Here is a 9,478-nt window from a genome sequence, read left to right on the forward strand (position 1 = left end):
CTATAGATAGTATGCTGATGACGTCACGCAATGACCTACTTTAGTTCCGGATGGCAAAAGAACTTGGCTGGCTTGTAAACATTGATGTGAAACAAGCTCGAGTCCAATTTTTAAAACGTGAAACGTGCCAAATAACTGCATAATCATCGGATGCACTAGAAGACAGGGTCGAGATGGAGTATGGAGTCAAAATGTTCAGGTTACCATCCATTAGGAAGACGAAGGACCCAAAAATAATAATAAATTTAACCCAGCGGAGACAGTTGCAGCGATCAGAAGAAAGGGATTTGGCGATGGCCCAAATCTAACTTGCAGCCACCGAGTTTGCAATGATCATTCTGTTAAAGGTAAGAATTGATGGATAAATTAAAATCTTAAATATTATATATACGATATGAATTAATTTTAATTATTGTGAACAAAGCAAGTTTACTTCGCTCCAACATCATCATGTAGCCATTGTGGGCCATAGCATGTCACGGAGTTGGCGGCAACCGACCAAGGTCCTTGCCTTAATTTCTGACGTTGCAAGTTTATGATTTAGTAAATATGTGTTTTATTCTTTTTCATGGAAGAGAAATCAAATCAAAAATTTCAAACTCGGTGGTCTAACAAAATCTACGGAGAGATTTTTCACCGATGTGACTTTTCTATGCGAAACTCCGAATTTGGAGAAATCATCTGACTCATCTCAGACTCGGATGTAATCTGTAGTCTGTAGGCGGTCTAGAAGGAATCATTTTAATTTTATGGTCCATACACGGTCCGGATGGATGATCTTTTATTTGTTGTGTTTAGTTATCAGATAGGACCATGAATATTTCATGCATTTCTCGTGCAACATACTCTAAATCAAAACCAAATGCCTCATTACCGATAGTGATAGGGCTACTTTCGTTTTCAAGCTTTTATGAGATTAGGAAGTCTTTCACTGTTGTTCTGATCATTCATTTTAGAATTATAATGTTCCAGTTTATAATTTATGCTTTGTCAAGATTATTTTATTGTGCATTTTAAAAACATGTTGTCCATTTGAAGAAATATTAAAAGTAAGGTTGCGTTTTTCTTAAGTTTTTTTTTTTCCGTTCCTCCGTTGGTGGTGTATTGTAAAGTAACACGAACAAACTGCTTTTCTACACCGCTGTTGGACATGTAAATGCTAGTTTTTGACAGAAGTTTAACACGCTGCTTAGTGATTGCCAGTGTCAGTTTATAATGATAGTAATGGTTATTTTTTTACTGACAAAATTAATATTATAATTATTATTATTTTAAATTTTAATCCAAAGAAAGAAACAATCGACCTCTATCAATCCACTAAAATGACTTTTCATAATTTTCATAGTTAGAAACTAATTTTAACTCAAGGTGAGGATTAGTTATAATGTTTCGTATAGTCATTGAATTAGGGCCTTCATATGGAATTTTTCCCAAATATGACAATAATAATAATAAAAAAATTTCAATTTAAAAAAATTGTCCTTTGGGATCCCGATACTTTAATTGCAGCTATGTGGTATAGTTATCACCGTCATTTTGGAAGGATTAGGGTTCCAGACCCGTTCTGAGCAGTTGAGTCATTGGGAAAGGAACTTTATTCACATTCTCTCACCATACTCAGGCATAAATTGGGTAACTGGCTTTTAACATAGGCCTGTAAATTTGCCGGCATTTCTGGCAATTTCGCTCTGCCGGAACAAAAAATTAATTAAAATACTTTTTCATTTTGTTTAACAGCCTATTGAATTGGTAAAATTCTAAGAAAATATTCTGGGAAATGGGGATTTTTGCTCATGTTATTGAAAAAGCTTCAGCTCGAGGATTTTCAGGCAAGTTATTCAGGGGGCAGATGCAGGCCTGTTAAACAGCATTGTCTCTTTCCGGAAAAAATGTAATATCGCCTAACAAGCGTCATGTCTCGACCTGCATGTAAAGTCTTGCTGTTGATAATAATAATAATGGTATAGATTTATAGTGCGCCAAACATCCCTTCATCAGGAGGGCTCTGGGCGCAAAACATAGATTAACTTAATCATGAAGCCCTAACACAGTACACGAACAACGCTAATTATACATATAATCAAAAGAAAGCCTGTCGGAATAAGAATGTCTTCAATCGACGCTTGAATTCCTCTAGTGAAGAAGTGTTGGCTATAAACCCCTTGCAAAGCGCTTTGAACAAATTTTCATTTCATGGAAATTGCACTATATAATTGTTCTACCCTTGTTCTAATTTGACAAAGCTTGATGTAAATTTAACGGAAAGCTTAAGGATTGTAAAAAAAAATAATTTAAAAATTGAGCTTTATATTATAGCGCAATATCCACTAAATGTGCTCAAAGCGCTTTACAAGGGGTCCCTGGTCAACAGCAACATTTAACATGTAGAACGGGACATGACGCCTTTTAGGCGACACTACAATTTTTCGGACAAAGAAAACGCTGTAAACGGCCAGGTATTCATTTTACACCTGAGTACGGTGAGAGAATGTGAATAAAGAGCCTTTTCCAAGGACTCAACTATGCGTCGAGCGCGAGGCTCGAACCCATGACCTTCCGATCCAAAATCGAGTGTCATACCACTAGACCACATAGCCACACAAGGACCAGGACCAGATTGTAATAGGCAAGAAATGACGTAATATATTTCAACAATCAATTTTTTTGCCTTTACAGGAAGGCCAGCATCACTGCTTGATGAAACTGATCCTGATTGGGTTCCAACGTTAAAGCTTGGACATGGGGCAGAGAAAAAAACAGACCATTACTCATGTCTTAAAGATAGGAACAAACGCAATGACTGCAGGCAGCAAAGGCTCTAGTTGAACAATCAACAATTGGAGAAACTAGCTCAATCATTGACCATGTAAATGTAAGTGTATTGATTGTATCTGTTTAAAACAATATTTATGTAGGCATGATATCTCTTCCTACATGTTAATGTTAATGTTTCTGTTGGCTTGGGACATCTTGTAGAGTGCTTTGGGTGGATATTGCATGCGCTATATAAAAATAAAAGCAGATCTCACCCTCAGGAAATTTAATAGGTCCAAATCAAGCAATTTTTTGGGGATAAAAAGTGAGATTAGCAACGTTTGTGCCGTTCATTACACTTTAAGGTCATTGCATTGCCAGTTGAAAGGAAGTTGAATAGAGAGTGAAAAGATTGTAGATCTATGCACATAACAATAGACAAAGGGCACAAAATCATATTTCATATTGCAAAGTTAAGACACAAATCTATGACTATGAGGAATGTAATAAGACAAAGGGGAATAGAGCACATATCAAGTGACTTCATTTGCTCATAAGGTATGTAAGGAATGCCTGTCTGGTGAGCCAGTAATGAAGTCAAAAGTTTGTCCAAATTGTTGGTGCAAGAACTGATATCAAGAGAAGTTTTTTTTCAAATAACCAGACTGTACAAAAGCTTACATGGTTGAGTTTTAAGACTTTTAACTTCAGAGATAATAAATAACTGAACAAAAACCATCACTTCATTTGAATCAAAAGCTTTGTCTTTATTATGTTGATTAATATTGTTTTATTGAATGAATGGGCAATGACAATTAATAAAAGAGGAAGATCCATTAAATTTGAGGGAAATGAAATGAATACTATTGTGAGCATGTCCTTCTATGCTATGGATAGGTTGCCTTTTAGGATAGTTCATACAAAATTAGAAAATCCTGAAGGTTTTTGTCTTTGACTATAGCGTAACAAATTTTAAAAATATAGATTCTCTTTATTCACCTCTAGGGAAAATTTGTCTTTGGAGTCTATTCTAAAGGGAGACTGAAATAACCCAGCCATTGCCGCAACACAGCACCACAAACTGAGCTAGGGCTGAGGTGACTTGCTCAAGGCCACACAACGTAGTGACAAAGTGTTCTTATGATGAGATAGATAGAATTAAATGAGTTCACCCATATTGATTTATTCCTCAATTATTAAGATCTGGGAGGAAATGTTTTATTAACCTTAGCTAAATGAATATATTAATATTATAGTCTACATGTTATTTTTACAAGCCAATTGTCATTTCATTGTGGTAAAAGGCAATCTGCACAAATCAGCAGAATGACCAATCAAACGTTTTTTTACAGAAGCATGTACCTATTCCCTATGTATGTACAAAATACACACGCTGGCAACAAATTAAATAAAAAAATTAATAAATTATATGGCATAAAAGAAAAAACAAACATTCCCAGAAATGTAAAATATTATGGGCTAAGTTTGTTTCTATTCACTTCATATCTTGTCCATTTTTATTGGTTATAGCTAGCGGTATCTACAAGAAGTTGATGGTTAGGTGCAGCGCTTGTAGCATTCAATGGAATTTCCCGTGTAGAGAAAACATATATGTGTGTTTTTTGTATACTGGTGTAGGAAATACAGTTCTTATTTTTTTTTCTTTTTTTGGCGAAGGCCAATAATTGCCCGAACATTACAGTACAGCAGATTTTCTGAGCATACATAGTTTGATTCCACAGGTGATAGAATTACATTTAGTTTTTAAAATATTTGCGTGTTACTTGTAGAGTTTGTAAATAAATAGTTTTAGAATTTTTAGGTTTGCCAGTAATTTTGTGCTCGATGATAAATATTTAACATTTGCTGTACGGAGCAACGGTGACCACAACTCTATTTTTTTTAAAGAATAGATTTCCACATAAATATGTCAAACCATTTTGGAATTCATCATAAGGTTCAGGCACTATTGGCATTTGAAGTTGAAGTCAAAGAAAAACTTTTTAAAAAAATTATTTTGACCTGTAAAATGAATGACTTGCGTATTTGAGGAAATGGGGCTTAAGTTTTCTTTGTTTTCAAACATATTAAAATATTAAAATTAAAATTCCCAGTGACACGATAGACGCCAGAGGTGGTAGGTCAATAATGTACTATTTGCTCTATGTATTAACTTAATCTTGGTATTTCTTTTACAGGATTGTGAAGACAGACATTTCAGGTTCCCATCTTGATGCTGAGCAGAAAGCCTTGTCGACACACGGAGTCCACTATAACCCAATTTTTGGGAATGGCGAACCTGAAACGAAAAGAAAGCAGTCAGACGTTTTATTCATTCTTTTCCAATAATGCTTGATTTTATATACCTTTGTAATCCTTTTCATTCTTTTCATTAGACTAATACATGTGTTAAACATTTTTACTTTTGCCCGAAATGTTTGTGAAAAAATTGTACTAGTTGTAGTATTACTACTAGTAGTAGTAGTATTACTTCTGTTACCATTATTATATAGCAATGACTATGAAAAATGTTTTTTTTATCTTTTTGAAGAAAATTTTTGTCTAAAATCCAAGCCCTATCTCCACTGAGTAAAAATGTTTTTGAATTTTGAAAATCCATTCATAAATAAACAAGTTATACAGTTTTAAAGGTGTCATTTATTTGGATGACCAGCAAAGAGGAAAAAAACGCGAAAATATGGGACGCTTTTTCGGCATTTTTTTTTTCGACCTTTGGTTGTATCTTGCGTAATAAGTGGATTAAAAGATTGAAACTTGAAGAGCAAATTAGGATGGTGTTTTGTAAAATATGGGAAAAGTACTCGTCATATTCATATGAAATTTTACAACCAAAAAGAAGAAAAGTTCATGTATTACCTTGTCAGCGACAAAACCTCCACGCCCTCCACGCCCGGTAGTTTTAGAAATATTTTACTCCAAAGAGTAAAAATCTATTTTTAACGGTCTTCTGGTAATCGCACGAGTTTTTCGCTTGACATAATCTAAAATGACCTTTTTTCTAACAGTGTGCCAACTTTCAGTCATATTCATAGATAAACAGCGTCGAAATTAATTTTTTTAAATAGCATATATGAAAACGGCTTCGTCCCATATTTTGACGCGAATTCGGGCACTTCGTGAGCGAAAAAGAGGCCCAAAGATTTGTGTGGGATAGTCATTGCTATATTATATGTTCTGCAATAATATTCAAAACCTAATAATATTTTTGAATTGGCAAATAAATAGAAATCCATTGTATATTTAAACATGAAGTTGGAGCACAATAAAGAAAATAAAGTACTGTAATGACTTTTTTAAAAATTTGTTTTATCCGTTGCTTTTGTAATTTGATGGTGAATGCTTGACTGAGTTCTCATTTTTCTACCCTGGGTGTGGGGTCATTGACCTTCCATTGTGGGCAAGGTCATTATTGCTTTCTTCACCCCCCTATGTCGTCTGTATTCCTTTTTCAGGTAGCTTTCTATCTTTGTTTTGGAATAAGATTACATGCTTTTTTTCCCTGTCCTTAGATGAGAGAGTGACAAATGGATGTAAATTTATTTTGTAAATTTATAATCAACATTTTATAAACAATAGACTGGGTGGGGTCTTTGACTTCCCATGGTGGCAAGAGGTCATGCTGTGTCCTCTATCCCTTATATTGTTTTCCCAGTTTCTTTATGTCCTTGTCTTGGAATGAGATTACTTGGTTTTGTCCTTTCCCTTGCCGGAGTCATTGGCTGAGAGAGAAACAGTCAAATGAATATTGTTGGTTTTGGGAAAAAAAAAATGTTTGTCTTGTAAATCAGTTCGCGTAAAATTTTTTTATTATATTATATATATATATGTGTATATATAATATGGGGGGGCGAAGTGGCCGAGTGGTTAAGGCAGTGCACTGTGATCCGGATGACCCAGGTTCGAGCCCCGCTTCAGGCACTTTCGTTTTTTTTTCCTTGAGCAAGATTATTAACCCCCAATTTGCTCAGTTGGACAACATGGGTGATTCCTGTTGACATCAGACATCTTGTTTGATGAGTTATCTATATTCCTTCGTGGAATGCCTAGGCGACGATATCTTATGATATCGCTGCGCAAAAGGCATAACGTAACTTAATATAATATAATAAAAAATAATACGTGAACGTTTGAGTGTATTCCTCTTATGGGGGACCTGTGCTTGTGTCAGGATGAGACTTTTGGGTGTTATCAGACTTAGTACACTGATAGCATTCTCTTGGAATCTACATTTGTTCCTCTTTGTCTTACTTTTCTTGTGTGCTTTTAATTGTAAATCTGGAAATTTTTACAATCCCATTTTATTCCTTTTTACTGGTGCTGAAATGTGTCGCAAGTGCAGTAAAACCCTTAAATCAAACATAAACATTTGAGTGTATTCCGTCTCTGGATGGAACTGTTAGGCGATCTCAAAACTAAGCACATTAATAACTTTGATCTACTTCTGCTCTGTATTTGATCCAAGCCCATTTTTCTTACTACGTATTTCGCAACAGCTTTTAATTGTGCTGAAAATGACCTAATAGTGTCGCAAGCACCAAAAGTAGTCCATCAGAACCATTAGGTCTATAGAGCCAGATTTCATCCCAGTTTCTATAGTGTGAAAATAATAACTTGTTACCCTTCGAATAGGGCGCTTTTCTATTGCCAAATTACTGCTGGGTGTACAAAAATAAAAGAAAGGGGAGGGGGTGGGGTCTTAACTTCATCTAGGATATATCTCGGTCTCTTTGATTGTGAAATGGGTGCTCTACCAACTGAGTTAACGGGACTGCCATGAGTCGCAACACCATTTAAACGTTTATGTCCGAACACACTGACTGAGCAAATGTGAGTAAAGAGGCTTTTCCAAGGACTCGACTGAGTCTCCCATAGTAGAACTTGAACCTATTAAAGAGGTTTCTTATTTCTTTTTTTTTTTTTAAGTTATTCATATTCTAGTTCAAGAAAATTCATTGTAATGAATATAGCCATGTGTTAAAAACCTCTATATCGTATTATCAATCCTGCATGGAGTAATATAAATAAATGTAGAAATCAAAATAATAATATGTAATAACAGTAATAATAATCATAGAAGTGAAATGAAAACGGGGGGGGGGGGGGGGGTTACCTTAGCAGCTAGTACCACTTTCCCACAGCTAGGAGGCTTAAACCATTTTACATCCGTCACCCATACATTGTAGGCCTGATTATAAGTAGTCAGTCCCCTGTAAGCCTGAAAAAAAAATTGTGGCAATTGTGGTAATATTATTAATTGAAACGAGAGGATAAAAACTGTTGTTATCACACTTAGTTAACAACAGTGAATTAAATTTGCTGTGAAATGTGGAGTACTCATCTGAAAGGTTATTAGAATGATTCAGAGAGACACAATTCCATAACTCAACATCAGCCGTGGGGCTAAAAATTATATAGTTGGGGGATTGAGTAAAATATCGAATAAAAAAGTAGTCATTCAATGGAGCCGAAGTTTAACCTGGTTTGAAAAGCGCGAAACGGACCATAGCAATTGCTACCCTTTAGATAGGACTCTAGTCTATGTCAAAGTACTTTCCGCTAGATCTAACAGACTCAGCTACCCAATCACTGCTGGATTGACAAGGGGAGTGGGATTAGAAAAAAAATAATCACTCGGGATCAAGCTCAGTCCCTTGGAATGGGGTGGGGCTTTTAAAACAGTCTTATGGGCATGATGTTTTGTTACTGTATTAATCAGTTTGATTTGGACTCGGGACCACATTGATTTCATAGTCATTGCCTGCCCTGGTGTTTTTAATTTAAATTATTATTTATAATCTTTGGTGAATTCGGAGGAATTCATCACCTTAAAGGCAAAATAGTTGAAATTTGATTGTAACCACAAAGACTCATTGATCCACTACTTAGACTGACTTAACTTAGACTAAACTTACTAAGACTAAGACTAAGATGATCACGACTCGTGAAGCAGCTCATATCATATTAATATTCCCGTGTCAGGTTCGACATATCTGTCTTCTGTGATTTTTTTAGAATAAATCTTACAATTAGCCGTGAATCGTGTAACATAGTATAGCTATAGCATAGGGAAACGATTAAATAATACAGACTTACCGTGAAATGTGTAGACCGTGGAGACAGAAACTTGTGGTCGTGACGAGGTAGTTCGCTACATCAAACGATGAGACTGGCTGTAGTTCCTAAAGATTATGGCACCAGTCGTGTTCACAAATGGCATAGGGGTCTACATCATTAACGGGAATTTAAAAAAAATATATTTATGTCTAGAACCAGAAAAATATGGAAGATTATCGACAGAAACTAATATTTTACTATTCTACGCCATTGTCTTCCATTGCTTTCTGCCAGCCGGAAGTAAACTTCCACTCCGATCAGCTGTTTAACCGCATACTATCAGTCTTGATTTGATTGATTTGGTCTCGCAGTGTTATTGCATTCTGGGTAAACAATGTTGTGTTTGTTTTTGTTTGTTTGTTTTTAAAGCGCCTTGAGGTCTCGACTGAAGGCGCTATAAAAATATACTTATTATTATTATTATTATTATTATTATTATTATTATTATTATTATTATTATTATTATTATTATTATTATTATTATTATTATTATTGCTATCATCATTTTTCTCATAAAAACGGGCTTTACCAGCGGTAATAATTATTTAATTAATATTAAAAAACGTAATAAATATAAATATAACTACAA

General features: G+C 34.9%; 2 long non-coding RNA genes across 2 annotated transcripts; one reads left to right on the forward strand and one right to left on the reverse strand.

The window, feature by feature from the left end:
* The first annotated feature begins 34 nt into the window (after window positions 1-34).
* On the forward strand, window positions 35-6,057 carry LOC144957513 (uncharacterized). The gene is made up of 3 exons (XR_013642178.1): window positions 35-347; window positions 2,677-2,872; window positions 4,953-6,057. It is a non-coding gene; the product is annotated as an uncharacterized LOC144957513 (long non-coding RNA).
* LOC144957514 (uncharacterized) lies at window positions 4,669-9,119 on the reverse strand. Its single transcript, XR_013642179.1, has 3 exons — window positions 8,869-9,119; window positions 7,886-7,990; window positions 4,669-5,053 (listed from the first exon to the last, which is right to left on the reverse strand). It is a non-coding gene; the product is annotated as an uncharacterized LOC144957514 (long non-coding RNA).
* Window positions 9,120-9,478: the final 359 nt, after the last annotated feature.

The sequence above is a fragment of the Berghia stephanieae genome, chromosome 12 (genome assembly GCF_034508935.2).
Source record: "Berghia stephanieae isolate SIO BIC M18660-M18661 chromosome 12, UCSD_Bste_1.3, whole genome shotgun sequence".
NCBI classification, from domain to species: domain Eukaryota; kingdom Metazoa; phylum Mollusca; class Gastropoda; order Nudibranchia; family Aeolidiidae; genus Berghia; species Berghia stephanieae.